This window comes from Nannospalax galili, unplaced genomic scaffold (genome assembly GCF_000622305.1).
Source record: "Nannospalax galili isolate Female #2095 unplaced genomic scaffold, S.galili_v1.0 scaffold101, whole genome shotgun sequence".
Lineage (NCBI taxonomy): Eukaryota > Metazoa > Chordata > Mammalia > Rodentia > Spalacidae > Nannospalax > Nannospalax galili.
The window spans coordinates 446,772-461,898 of NW_008345700.1; the positions used below are offsets into that span (position 1 = coordinate 446,772).

Here is a 15,127-nt window from a genome sequence, read left to right on the forward strand (position 1 = left end):
CCCGCCCTGCGCCAGGCCCCTTATCGCCCGCGCCCCTCCCAGGCCGAACCCCCCCGGCCACGCCCCCTGTCGTACCCGCCCTGGGCTCCCTTCCCCCCTGCGCATACCCGCGGCTGCGCCCTCTCCGCTCCCTGGAGCGGTGACCTGGGCCGGGGTCGGATGGGGTGGTGGAGCAACCCACCGGCGTGGGGCGCTGCCGGCCCAGCCGCATCCCCAAGCGGACGGCGGGAGGCCCCTCCCAGGCCGAACCCCCCCGGCCACGCCCCCTGTCGTACCCGCCCTGGGCTCCCTTCCCCCCTGCGCATACCCGCGGCTGCGCCCTCTCCGCTCCCTGGAGCGGTGACCTGGGCCGGGGTCGGATGGGGTGGTGGAGCAACCCACCGGCGTGGGGCGCTGCCGGCCCAGCCGCATCCCCAAGCGGACGGCGGGAGGAGCGTCCCGGGCTTGAGTGGGCTGAAGCTGGGTCCGCATACCGGGAACCAGAAGCTGGACAGCGCCCCAGCCTGGGAGGGCGGCCTATGCCCTGGGCCTAAGGCTGGGCACTCGCCACACACCCAAAGCGGGAGGCTGGCTGTTGCTGGGACTGTCAGGCTGCTGTGGCAAGTAATACCCGCTTAGCTGTTTAAAAGAAACCATGAAAAACAGCCTAAACTGGAGGATGCTGAAGGCCATCTTGTTACCAAGAGTTTTGCAAAGCAAATCTTTGAGAAGAGTGGACCTATCCAGTAAAGGGTGGCCAGGATCTGGGAGTCTCTTTGCAAAATGAATGCTTTGAAGATACCTTGCAGTTCTATCCATTAGCAGACAGGGATGGAGAAGGATGTAAGTGGAGTCGCAAACCTGCTACTGGACTTCCCTTGCTGGGGAAAAAGGCCAGCAGATGTCCAGGCCCCAAGGCTGGAGGCAACTCCAAGCAACAGGTGATTCCCTTCCGGTCTGCCGAGGGGGCTCCTCCCAGTCCTTCAATCCCAGCATGGCAGAGACCCAAGGCAGCCTGACAAGGCCTGTCCCTTCTCAGTCTTCCCCAACCCTCATTTTCTTGCACAGTGTGACCACATTACTCCATCTCTGTGAGTGATTTTATCAGGCCTTGTTTAGAAACCTTTAGGGCCTCTTGTAGAGGAAATCCAGGCTTATCACAGTCACACTACTGGACCACTGTCAGTCTGCCTTCTGACCTGTCAACCTGATGTTTGCTGCCTCAAGTGGGCTTCCCATGAATATCTCATCTTTATGCCTGCTTGTAGGAGTACTCTTATGGGCTTTCATCCTCCTCCAGGAACACTCCTTGCAGGCAGTGGAAAGATGGAGATTGAGATAAGGAAATGTACACACCAAGAGAACCCATCCGACCTCAGAACTGCCCGGAGACGCTTTTGCCACCTACTTCTGGTAGAGAGTCTGGGGTCCACTCGGCCACACACACCCTGCACTCGACTCTGTTCAGGTTTTGCTCAAAGCCTGTACCACCAGGGACGAGCTAGCTAGTGGGAGGGTGCGATGCTCAACCCCATCCTGGCTATGGCCACTCCAGGCCACAGGCTGGACTTGGCGGCTGGGAACCTCCCCATCCTGTCTGCTCCATTCAACTGTCCCCCTCTGGCAAAGCTGTCCTGGAAGAACAAGACCAGAGGACAAGACCCAGGCCTTCCCTTGTCAGCTGCTGTCTCTCAGGTCATGCATTCATACCTGTCCACACCTAGCTGACAAGCCCATTGGAGTTTGGAGTTTGCACCCAAGGAATGGGCCCAGTAACAGCTCTGTCTTCGCATAAGCAACCACGTCTGTGTGCTGAGGCCCGAGGACACCCGGTGCCCACTCCAGGAGACCTCTAGAGGGGAACAGATCCTCTTCGAGGCACTACCCTGTGCACCAGCCCTTCTTGGAAGCAATTTGAGAATCTAATGTGGAAGGTTCATACTCAACTTTGCACGGAAAAGCCTTTCTCAAATGTTCAGATGATGATGTAATTTACTGTGAAAACTGGATGATCCGGTGAAATCATATCCACTATAAGACATGTTTTGTGGGATCTATGGAGGTCTCCAGTGTAGCACTTATTTCCTTTTCTCTCTGTCACTAAGATGTAGACACCCACACATCTGCTAGGCACCCAGGAAACATCAAGAGAGTTTGGGGGGAGGGTAGCTCAGTTAGTAGGGCCCAACATTGGGACAGCTGGAGCCCTGGTGGGCAAAAGGACAGCCTTGCAGAGAACTGAAAAGAACATTACAGGAAAGTGAGCAAAAAAATCTCAAAGACCAGACATGATGTGGGAAACAAAGCCATTACTGGAGGCTGGGAAGAGCTGAATGTTCAGGCTCAGGGGCTGCTGGGAAGGGATGGCATGGTTGTTGGGGTATAGGGGGTAGGGACCCCACTGGGTTTGTCAACTTGGTGTAGACAGGTGTAGATGGGTGACCTGAGAGATGTCTAACATCAACCAAAGAGACCAGTATGGGGGAGGATGGAAGGTAAAAAGGGTGGTGGGGGTTGGGGTTCTTGGTACTCCATTCCATGCAGCAGAAATCAGGCTAAGACTCACCAAGGTGGGGTAACCTTGTAGAGAAAGGAATCTAGGCCTGTACCTTAGGCTTTAAATGACACAGAACTTGCAGAAAGGTCACATGTGGAACAAGCTTCACACAACAATTGGCTCAGCAACTGGGGGTCTTGGGAAGCAGGTAGCCTCAACCCAGAAATACTTTCCCTGTAGGGTCTATTTCATTCTGAAATGTAGCTGGAACCAAGACTCCCAGCACTGCATGGGCACATCTGAGTAAAAGGAGATGAAAGTGTGCCATGGATCAGTGCCTTCTCGGCTCCACACCCCACAGCCTCCTTTTGCAGGCCTTGTCAGTGCTATGCCATGGCTCTTCTCAGCCTCTGTATTGGTTACTTCCCATCACTGAGACAGAATACCTTGACAGAAACAGCTTGAGGGGCAAGGATTTGTCTTAGCTCATGGAGGGATAGAGTCCATCGTGGCAGAGAAGGTGGCAGTGGATCTGCCCCCCGTGGTGGCAAAACTGTCCACACCACCTTCAAGCTTCCCCAACCCCCAGTGACCGACTTCTGCTACCTAGGCCACAAGGTTTCACAGCCTCCCAAAACAGTGCCACCATGTGGGAACCAAGAATTCACACACATAAGAAACATTTCAGACATTTCATCCCCTCTGCTGCCAGCCCTCTTACTCCTGTGCTGTCTTCTCCAGCCGGGTGTGGGCACCCACAGACCTCTCTGCTATTTGGTATAATGACTGGAGTCAAGAGACTTATACCCATGAGCAACGCATAGCTTTCTGTGAAAATGGCCCAGTGCTGCTTGAAGCTTTCCAGACGTCTCACCACCTTCTCCTACTCCAGTTCCTCTACCTTACCTGTGCAGGCTGCTGCTGTCAATACCTAGGGTCAACATACTTGTCCTGGCTGTGAGTGGGCCTGCTAGCCTGCCTTTTGACCCTCCCCATCTGAGAACTGGTGGAAAGTCCCCTTTTAGTGGGGGCAGATGCCTGGGCACGGGGCCAAGCAACACTAGCCTTAGTTCTCATTGCAGACTCGCTGCCTATCATGGGAGATGATCCAGTGTTGGGGGACACCAAGACCACAGTAACCCTTAGCATTTTAGATGAATGGATGCTGCTTCCTATGACTGTATCAGTGAGCTTTAGTTCCTCTTAAGTATTTGGTTTTTTATTATTTTATGCATATGAGTGTATTGCGTGCATGTATGTAAGTGCACCAATTGTCATGCAATCCTGTGGAGGTCAGAAGAGGGCATCAGGTCCCCTGGAACTGGAGTTATGGATGGTTGTTAGCCACCATGTGGGTGCTGGAAACCAAACCTGGGTTCTCTGCAAGAGCAGCCAGTGTTCTTAACTGCTGAGCCATCTCTCCAGCCCCACATCTTAAGGAATTGTCCCCTCTGTACCAGCCACATATGAAAAAGAAACTCCATCTTGAGTTCTTTTGTCTCTGTGAGAAGGACAGAGGCAGGAGGCACAGTTCCCCTGTGTCACCCACAGCAGGCTGAGCCCCAGCTTTTCAGATCTTGACACAGGCCAAACCAGGATTTGTGGCCTCCACAGGCATTGCATGCATATGGTGCACATAAACTTATGCAGGCAAATAACATACATTAAAAAAAAATTTTTTTGTCTTTTTGAGACATGGTCTCCCTGTATCCCCAGCTGTCCTGGAACTTACTATGTAGATCAGGCTGGCCTCAAACTCACAAAGATCCGCCTGCCTCTGCCTCCCAAGTGCTGGGATTAAAGGCATGCGCCACCATGCCCAGCAAAAACTTTTAATTTAATGAAGGGGGAAAAGGAGAAAGGAAGGAGGAGGAGGTTGCACCCATACACACCAAGCCCTCTCTCTGCCACGTGAGTTCCTGGGACACTTCAGGATGCTTCCAGAAAAAAAAAAAAAAAAAAAAAAAAAAAAAAAAAAAAAAAAAAAAAAAAAAAAAAAAAAAAAACCTTTATAACCCTTTTCTAAAAAGGCCAGCACCAGATGTAGACTCCTGACCTAGGACTGGGACCATAAGCTAAAATAAACCTCATAGTCTGGGGCACTGAGGCTCTTGCCACAAAAAGCAGGCTGATGCAGGTAGTGTCTTCCAAGTTGATCCCTACTGTTAGAAATGACAGGATTGCCTTCTTTTTTAAGGCTGAGTAGTATTCCATTGTGTCTATACACTACATTTTCTGCCTAAAATATTTGTAATGCAGCCATTGAAACATGCCACACAATTTATACAAGAAGTATAAGACCAGGGTTTTCAGCATAAGATAGCGAGTGCATTAGTTGCTTGTTACCGCAACACAATACCTGACAAAAGCAAATTAAGGGAGAAAGGGTTTATTATGGCTCACAGTTTATGGATGTAGTCCATCAAGGCAGGAACACGAAGTGGCTGGTCACATTGCATCCAGTCAGGAAACAAATTAATAAATGCTGGTGCCCAGCTTGTGTTTTCCTTTTCATTGAGTCTGGAACCCCAGCCCACAGAATGGTGTTACAGGGTGGTCTTCCCACCTAACTTAACTTAATCTAGACACTCCCTCACAGACATGCCCAGAGGTTTGATTCCATAGTGATTCTAAAGTCTTAAATTGGCAATCAAGATTACCATCACAGATAGGGAGAGAAATCTTCCTTGCAGGGTCATTACAAACTGTAAAGGACTGGAGTTCAGAGGACAAGGAAGGCCTGCAGTGGCCAGATGCTCCCTGGACAGAGCCAGACCTACCTGGTGCTTTACACTTGAGGAAGTCTCCTGGACACAAGCTCATAGGATGGCTAAGGATATAGAAGTTAAGTCTGTTCATGCTGCTGGAACCGAATGCCACAGACCTACAATGAACAGAAACTTTCTGGCTCACAGTTCTAGAGACTGGGAAGTCTGAGATTCAGGTGCTAGCCCAGGATAGGGATCTCCAAACTGTGTCCCCATATGTAGGTACCTACTGAAGGTGCCACCTGGTGGAGAGCCAAATGCTCCTTCTTGGAACAACTCTCCCAACGACCCAATACCCAGGAGGCAAAGCCCTGGAGTCCTAATCTCCACTCAGAAGCTCACCTGAACACTGCTACAGTGGCTATTCAAACCCACTGGGTTTTAGAAGGGCCCGGCATTCCCACCATAGCAGAGCAGAAAGGTGATGATTCTGGAAGCAAGTCTCAGAAGTAAAGCAGGAGTGGACTACCACATCTGTCAGCACCCGTGGTGGCCTTTCAGGAGGAGGCAGATCCCTGAAACAGAAAGTCAGAGGATGGAACACCAGGGCTCCCAATGTGAGAGCTGGCCCTTCTCAGAATCAGAGTTGGAGTCAGATCTATAGGTGAGTGTCTTGATTGCTAATTGGTGATAGGCTCAGCCCGATGTGGGCAGCACCAATCCTTGAGCTGTCTCATTTTCTAGCTCAGTGGGTCTCGATATGACAGTTGTCTGATGTGATTCAGCCTAGGGCCAGAAGGCATCAGGAAACTTCCAAGCTGAGAGTACATCTCCTGTTGAGTACTCAGCCAATGAACACTGACAGCAAAATACAGCAGATGCTGATCTGTCCTCTCTGTGCCTGGCTCAGCTCTAAACCCTTTTCACATAGACTGATTCATTTAAAATCAAAAGAGGGGATGGCAAGATGACTAGTGAGTTCAGGTGCTTGCCACCAAGCCTGACGACATGCATTCAATCCCTTAACCCACTGAGTTTAAAGAGACAACCAACTTTTAGAAGTTGTCTTCTGACTTCCACAAGCATTTGGTGGCACATACACATGCATGTGCATGCGTACAAGCTAAATAAAACAACAAACAAATGTAATAAAATTTTTTAAAAAATCAGAACAGACTGATGAGAAAGGAGCTGTTGCAGCAGACAGGGGAACAGAAGCAGAGCACCTACTGCTTCTACATAAATCACTCTTGCCTAAGACCCAGTAGTCAGTGCCTCCAGATTATGGTTAAGAAATTTCCCCATGAAGCCCATCCAGTGGATCCTAAATCTCCTCTAGGTCTGGGCTTCACATGCCCATGGCTGCAAGTACTGCTTAGTGTTCAGGTCCAGGCCAGTGTTCAGCAAATACAAGGGACAGACGAGTGCTGAGAGGTGCAAAGGCGTCTCTGGAGAGCAGCTGTCCCATCCTTGATAGAGTGATTTAATACAGCGGGAGGAGAAAACCATAGGAGTCAATAGAAAGTGTGGAAACAGGCAAGCTGTCACAGAGGAAGCTGGCTAGAAGGAGACTGTGACTTCTATGGAGGTAAGAGCACTGGACAGAAGAGGTAGGGTCCAGGCAGATTTGAGCTCTGCTGTGAGAGAATCAGCAGAAAGAGTCCAGGAGGCTTAGGGCTAGTGGCTAGTGTGAATGGAATGCAAATCCAGGAATAAAATATCACACTGTCAGAGGGTGATCACTGGTGTGGGAATAAGGACTTGGAGGTACAGTGTAAGAACAAACATGGGGTGGGCACCGTGTGACATCTTACACGTTCCATAGCTAGACCCCTGGGCTGTCACTTCTGTTAAGACTTGAGGGTCAATGCTTTGTTCATCTGTTGATATTTTGAGAGACCGTGCGTTCGTGCGTGCGTGCGTGCGTGCGTGCGTGCGTGTGTGTGTGTGTGTGTGTGTGTATGCATGTGCATGTGAATAGAGATCTCAGGTTAATGTCAAGGGTCTTCCTTTATAGCTCTCAACCTTGTTTTGGGGGACAGGGTGTCCTAGTTTAATTTCTATCACTTTGATAAAACACCCTGACAAGAAGCAACTTAGGAGTGGCACACCTTTAATGCCACACTCAGGAGGCAGAGGCAGACAAATCTCTTTGAGTTGACGCCAGCTTGGTCTATATAGCAAATTCCAGGCCAGGCTGGGCTGCATAGTGAGACCCTATCTCAAAAAATAAAAATAAAAAAAATAAACAAACTGGGGCTGGAGAGATGGCTCAACAGTTAAGAGCACTGACTGTTCTTGCAGAGGACCTGGGTTCGATTCCCAGCACCCACATAGCAGCTAAGAACCACCTGTAACTCCAGTTCCAGGAGAATCCGACATCCTCTTCTGACCTCCGAGGCGTTGCATGACATGGGTGCACTCACATACATGCAGGCAATACACTCATACACATAAAATTTAAAAAAAATAAAACTTAGGGGAGGAAGCATTTAATTCACAGTTCCAGGTTCCAGTCCATCACTGCAGGAAATCACAGCAGCAGGAGCTGGAAACAGCTGGTCACATGATGTCACAGTCAAGAGCAGCGAGGAAGGAATATATGTATGCTTACTGACTCGTTCCCTTGGTTGTGCTCAGGCTGAATTCTCCACTCCATGCAGTACTGAGCCTCCTGTCCAGGGAATGGTACTGCCCACTGTGTCCTGGGTCTTCCAACATCAGTTAACACTTTGAAGACAACCCCCCACAGACATGCCCACAGGGCAACCCAATGGAGACATCTCTCCTTGAGACTTTTTTCCTCCCAAGTGATTCTAGGTTGGGATGAGTTGACAAAGCAGCGAGCACACAGAGTTTCCTACTGAACCTGGAGCTCACCAGTTCATTGAGGCTAGCTGACAGCAAGGCTCCAGGGATCTTCTTGCCTCTGCCTCCCTAGGGCCACTGCATCAGGCGTTTTACATGGGTGCTAAGGATCTGAACTCGGGTTCTCATGCTTGCTCTTTACCAACGAAACCATCTCCCTACCCCTTAGGGATGTTTTGATTAATTTTAGTTTTTTTTCCTGCTTCTTTTAGATAAATATGATGTGAACACTTTAACACAGGCCTTTGTGAGAGTGTGAGGTTCAGTCTTCTGAGACAGATGTCCAACCATGATTTCTGGGCAATACATAAGTGTATGTTTAGCTCTTTAAAAACCCAAACCTGTCAGATGATCTTGTCAGAGTGGCTTTTCCATTTTAAATCTCACCAGCAGTGTGTGAGAGGCCTGTGTCCCTGACAACACTTGGAAGCATCTACATTTTTAATTTTCTCCATTCTGCTGGTCTAAACACAGATTCCATTGTGCTGTCACCTGTGTGTTCTCTTTACTGAAATATATCTTCATGTCTTAGACCTATGTTTTACAAAATGTTCTAGCAATGTACCTTGTCTTTTCACCTTTTCTCTCCCCTAGTGGGGGTTTTAAAGATGATTTTATGGGACTGGAGAGATGGCTCAGTGGTTAAGAGCACTGGTTAGGTTGCAGATGCAGAGGACCCAGATTCAATTCCCAGCACCCACATGGCAGATAACAACCGCCGTAACTCCAGTTCCAGGGTATCTGACACCCTCTTCTGACCTCCATGGGCATTGCATGACACAGGTGCACTTACATATGTGTAGAAAATACACTTTTACACTTAAAAATAAAAAGAATAAACAAAATAGTTTTAAAGATACTTTTATTTATTTAATGTGTATATGTGTCTGCCTGTGTGAGTTTATGTGCATTGAATTCCTCGGAACTGGAGTTACAGTTTTGAGCCACCATGTGGGTGCAGGAAACCGAACCCAGGTCCTCTGCAAGAGCAGCAAGTGATCTTAATGGTTGAATCATCTCTCTAGCCCCACTTTTTTCAAAGATTTAGTTAATTAATTAATTTGTGTGTGCACATGCCCCCAAAGGTAAGAAGCAATCTCTCCAGTCTCTCCCCCACACCCCCTTATCCTTATCCTGCCAAGCAGGATTATTAACAGAGCAAATGTTTTTGGTTTTGTTTTTTTTTTTTAAGACTTTTTTTGTGACAGGGTCTCCCTGTAGCCCCAGCTGGCCTGGAATTCACTGTGTAGACCAGGCTGACCTTGAATTCACAGAGATCCACCTATCTCTGCCTCCCAAGTGCTGGGATTAAAGGCGTGTGCCACCACGCTGTGTTTTTACTTTAATAAAGTCTAAATCATGTAACATTTTGTTTTATAGGTTGCACTTTTAACATGTCTAAGATCTCTGGACCACACTCAGGCTCCTGAAGCTTCTCTCCTATGCTTCCTTATAAGTTTTATAACTTTATATTTTACCTTTAACTCTATGGTCAGTTGAGGGTTTTTTCTTGAAGTGTAATATTCAAGTCAGTGTATTTTTGCTTGTTTTTTGTTTTGTCTCTGTTCTACTAATGGTTGCCCATTTGTTCAGTACCATTTGTTGAAAGGAAAATGTGGTGGTTTGAATGGGAACGTCCCCCATAGGTTCCAAGTATTTGGACATTTTGTCCTCAGTTGATGGTACTGTTTTGGGAGGTCTTAGAAGGTGTGGCCATGGTGGAGGAAGCACATCACTGGGAGCAGTCTTAGGGAGTTCTTAAGCCTTGCCAGATCTCCAGTCACTCTCTTGCCTCCTGTGCCTGCTTGAAGATGTGAGAGCTTAGTTTCTGCTCCTCCTCCAACCACCTCTGCTTCCACACCTCCCCACCATGATGGACTCTTGCCCCTTTGGAACCATAAGCTCAAATAAACGACTTCCTTCTATAAGTTGCTTAGGTCAGTGTTTCTATCACAGCAACAGAAAAGTAACTAATACAAGAATTGGTATCAGAAGTGGGGTTCAACAGCATGGACTCCCACTCATGAAAGCTGACCTGGCCACAGCTACTGCTGAGTGCTAGATCTGCCATGATCAACTCTTGACCCTTTGTAACCATAACCTCAAATAAACTTTTCCTTCTAGAAGTTGCTTAGATCAGTGTTTCTATTACAGCAACAGAAAAGTAACTAAAACAAGAATTGGTACCAGAAACAGGGTTCAACAGCATGGACTCCCACTCAAAAAAGCTGACCTGGCCACAGCTGCTGCTGGGTGCTAGATCTGCCAACATCAGAGACCAACATTGAGCCCCCCATATGGCACTATTCCCTGGTGTGATCAGCCAGCAATCTGGTGGCAGGCTGACTACATTGGACCACTTCCATCATGGAGGGGACAGTGCTTTGTCCTTACAGGAATAGACACTTATTCTGGTTGTGGATTTGCCTTTCTTGCACATAATGGTCCTGCCAAACCTACCATCCTGGTACTTACAGAATGCCTTATCCACTGACATGGTATTCCATGCAGCATCACTTCTGACCAAGGAACTCACTTCACAGCCAAAGAAGTGTGACAGTGGGCCCATGGTCACAGAATCCACTGGTCTTACCATGTTCCCCACCATCCTGAAGCAGTTGGCTTCATAGAGCAGTGGAATGGCCTTTCAAAGACACAGTCACAGCACCAATTAGGTGGCAATATCCTGGAGGGCTGGGACAGGGTCCTCCAGAAGGCAGTGTATACTTTGAATCAGCAGCCAATATATGGTACTGTTTCTCCTATAACCAGGATTCATGGGTCCAGGAATCAAAAGGTGAAAGTGGGAATGATTCCACTCACTATCACCCCTAGTGACTCACTAGGAAAAATTATGCTGTCTGTAACCAAGACTTTGCACTCTGCTGGCTTAGAAGTTTTGGTTCCAGAGTGGGGAGTGCTTCTGCCAGGAGACACAACAAACATTCCATTGAACTGGAAGCTAAGACCTCCCCCTGGCCACTTTGGGCTTCTGATGCCCTTAAGGCAACAGGCTAAGAAAGGAATTGGTACCAGAAGTGGGGTGTTACTGAGAAGAATCTCACCAGGTGGGATTTTGGAAGAATGTGGAAGACTTTGCAAGTTTGGGCTAGAAAAGTTTGATTGCTGTAAGCTGAGCTAAACAGGCCATTCTAGTAGGTGCCTGGAAGAAAATAGTGCTGAGAACAATGTAGTTCCAGAGGGAAACAAGGACTTAAGCATCAAATGGGATATTTTGGTAAAAAGTCTGGCAGGCATCTACCCACAGCCAAAAAGCTTGCCTGAAGCTAAGTTGAAAAGCAATGAATTAATTCTTCTGGAGTAAGAAATTTCAAGACAACTTAACATAGAAATGGTGACATGGCTATTAATAGTGAATAGTAAGCAGATCTACAGTGGGAAAGACCAAATGGGGCAGAAAGAAATACAGAATGTACAGTTTGGATTGAAAAAGAGCACTAGGAAGATAAATATTGGCGCCAAGACATGTGCTGGAGAGGATCCCTTTGATGAAATTAAAGTGATTAAGTAGAGACCTAGAGATTTGCACTTAAACAATGGAGAAAGTGCCTCCAGGGTGAGACTATACCCAGCTAAGCCTCCAGTTTGTGAAAGGAAACTGCTGCAGGGGCCACTGAAGAGAAAAGCTTCTAAAATAGATAATGCAGGTTGGAGTCCATCCCAAAATTGCAGTCAAACTTGGCAGTGCCATTCATGTGGTTCTGGCTTTCAAGGCCTAAAAAATGCAAGAGTGAAGGGATCATTGGTTTTTCCTCCAGGGTTCAGAGAGTTGCTGCGGCCAGGCCTCATGCAGCAGGGGTGCCTGTGCATAAAGAAGACCCTGGTAGGCCATTTTGTGAAACTGTGAAGGTGAAGCCTGGTTGGCATTGAAGACCCCAAGAAGACATTCATGATGCCAGAGCTGTGAGACATCTGCCACAGAGAACTGTACACAGGGAGTGGTACCAGCCTGAGAGAAAGATGTATGTTGTACACGGCAAAGTTGGAGAGCCATCTAAGCCCTTTGGAAGGAAAGTTCCAGAAGTCAGACACAGAGCTACTAGATTTGGTTTGTACCCTGAGGGTTTTTGTTTGGTCTCTCCTCACTCTGCCTCTATTCCTCCCATTTGCAATGGTAATGTATATTCAGTTCCAATGTATGCTGGAAGTATGTAATTTGTCCTTTGATTTTACAGGGACTTACAGTTAAGAGATTGTCCTGTCTCAAGAGACTTTGGACTATGGATTTTTTTTTGGTCTTTTTTGCTCACAGATGGCCTGGATTCACTATGGAGACCAGGCTGGCCTTAAACTCACAGAGATCCACCTGCCTCTGCCTCCCAAGTGCTAGGATTAAAGGTGTGATTTTACAGGGGCTTACAGTTAAGAGATTGCTCTGAGTCTCAAGAGACTTTGGACTGAATTTTTAAATAGTGTTGAGACTGGTAATGACTATGGGTACTTTTAAGGTTGGACTAAATGCATTTTGCATTTTATATTATCATGAGCCTATGGGGGCCAGGGAGTGGAATATGGTGGTTTGAATGAGAATGTCCCATATAGTTTCCAAGTATTTGGACATTTTGTCCCTAGTTGGTGGCACTGTTTTGAAAAGTCTTAGAAGGTGTGGCCATGCTGGAGGAAGCATGTCACTGGGGGCAGGCTTAGAGACTTCTTAAGCCTTTCCAGATCTCCAGTCGCTCTCTTGCCTCCTGTGCCTACTTGAAGATGTGAGAGCTTAGCTTCTGCTCCTGCTCCAGCCACCTCTGCTGCCACGCCTCCCCTCCATGATGGACTCTTGCCCCTTTGGAACCATAAGCTCAAATAAACTCTTCCTTCTATAAGTTGCTTTGGTCAGTGTTTCTATCACAGCAACAGAAAAGTAACTAATATAGACCATGATTCTTCTATCAGATCAATTTCTGCCTTTGTCAATGTGCAGCTGGTTGTGTGAGTGCAGGTCTGCTTCTGGGTGGTGCTGATCAGTGTGCCCTTTTCCTCACCCACACCACAAAGTTTTGTTTGCTACAACTATAAATATATGTAGTTCATCCATTTTAATCTGTTTAGGGATTTTAGCTGTCCTTTGCATTTCCATACAGCTTTAGAATAACCTTATCTATGTCCAAAATGTAAAGCTTGCTGATGGGAATTGTGCTAAACCAACAGGGGACACTTGACAGCTTTGCTGTGCTGCATCTTCCAATCCATGAGCATGGTCTATCTCTCGGTTTATTTATGTCTTTGATTTCCTTCACCAGTACTATGTAGATTTCATCATAGAAGTCCTACACTTTGAAAATGCCTAATGTTCTAATGACTGTAAGTGATAGGTGTTGTTTTCCTTTTTAAATGTTGGTCTTAAGTCCTGCAACCTTGCTGAGTTCATTTTTTACTTCCAGGGACTTATTTTTAATTTTGTGGATTCCTTGGAACTTTCCACATAGACAACTATGTTCAATTTTATTGATTTTTGACCTTTTTTTGTTGTTTAGTTGCTTCTGCATGTTTAGGGTTTATATTGCTCTGATTTGTCTGGCTTTTGTTTTTTTTTTAATATTTTATTTATCATTTTTATTTTATGTGTATGAGTGTATTCCCTACATGTATGTGAGTGCACCCATGTCATACAATGCCATGGAGGTCAGAAGAGGGCTTCGGATCCCCTGGAACTAGAATAAAGGACAGTTTGTAGCTGCCATGTGGGTGCTGGGAATCAAACCCGGGTCCTCTGCAAGACCAGTCAGTCAGTGCTCTTAACAACTGAGCCATCTCTCCAGCCCCTGGCTTTTGTTTTTAAGATATTGTCTCACTATGTATTCCAAGCTGGCCAGGAACCCTTGGCTATCCTCCTACCTCAGCTTGCTAAGTGCTGGGATTATAGGTGTGGCTACCACACCAGACCCTCTAATTTCTTAAGGCAATTTTTTTTTTGAGACAAAAGTCTCACTGTGTAGCCCTGGCTGGCCTGGAACTTGCTATATAGACCAGACCAGGTTGGCCTCAAATTTGGAGATCTGCCTGCTTCTGCCTTCTGAGTGCTGGGATGAAAGGGTGTGCCACCACACCCAGCTCAGGCAGAATTTTCGATTACTGGTTCTAGACTTTTCCTCATTTTGTATATGTGTTGAAGATCTTTTTTAAATCCTTGTTATTTTTTGGTTTGGTTCCACTGTTGTTAGAAAACGCAGACTATATAGCTTTAGATCTTTTAGTTTTATTCAAGCCTTCGTGCCCCAGGATGCACTCTGTCTAAGTAATTGTTCTGTGGCCGTAGAAATGCAGTGTGTATGCTGTGCTTGGGGATGTTCAGATGCCAGGTAGATGCTGTTGGTTGATGATATTGTTTCCTCTGCATCCTCACTGGTTTCTTTTCCAGCCGTATACACACTCTGCCGAGAGAGCTGCAAAGTGTGTAGCCATGACCATGTTTCTTTCTTAGGTCTTTATATTTTACAGCTTTCTTGCGTGCACATTTTGTATTGCTGATTATTTTGGATGAATTTCCCTCTGTCGTTATGTAAGATTCCTCTCTATCTCATAATTTTCCTTGTTCCAAAGGCCAATGAGTATATATATATGTAGCTGGTTGAGCTGTTTACTCTTTATTTAGAGCATTTACATTTAATGTAATTTGGGGTAATTTAGAGCTTGTCTGTGGTTAGATTCTTGATTTTCTGTTTGTTTTCTTCTGTTTACGTGCATTTCTTTTTATCTTTCTATGATCACCTAAACATTTTTTAAAATTCTATTTAATCTATTTAGTGTCTTTCAGTGTGTGTGTTAAAGTTTTTACATGTTAAAGTGATACATTACCTGTGCACAATTTGTCAGTGTACTGGTATCCACATTTGTAAGTCACCTTGGGTCAGTTTGATTGAAGTGTAACAGTCCCTCCTAGAGTCCACTTACCCTCTGTTGTGTGTAATACAATTGTCTTAGATGTGTCGTTTGCTTTACCATCAAACATAATGTGGAAAAATTAAGAATTTACTATATTTATCCACATCTTACCATTTCTTTTCATTCTTTCCTTTGTGATATTCCAGGAATTTTTTATTTTAAAAATATTTTA

The 15,127-nt window shown here is 46.4% G+C and overlaps 1 protein-coding gene across 2 annotated transcripts in view; it reads right to left on the reverse strand.

The window, feature by feature from the left end:
• The window catches only part of Ctbp1 (C-terminal binding protein 1), a 29,507-nt gene extending 29,280 nt beyond the window's left edge, over window positions 1-227 (reverse strand). The window contains exon 1 of one of the 2 annotated variants that reach the window (XM_008841812.3): window positions 108-227. The gene's annotated coding sequence lies outside the window, so the exon portion shown is untranslated. The remainder of the gene's footprint in view (window positions 1-107) is intronic. The other variant, XM_008841811.3, reaches the window with a different exon arrangement.
• Window positions 228-15,127: the final 14,900 nt, after the last annotated feature.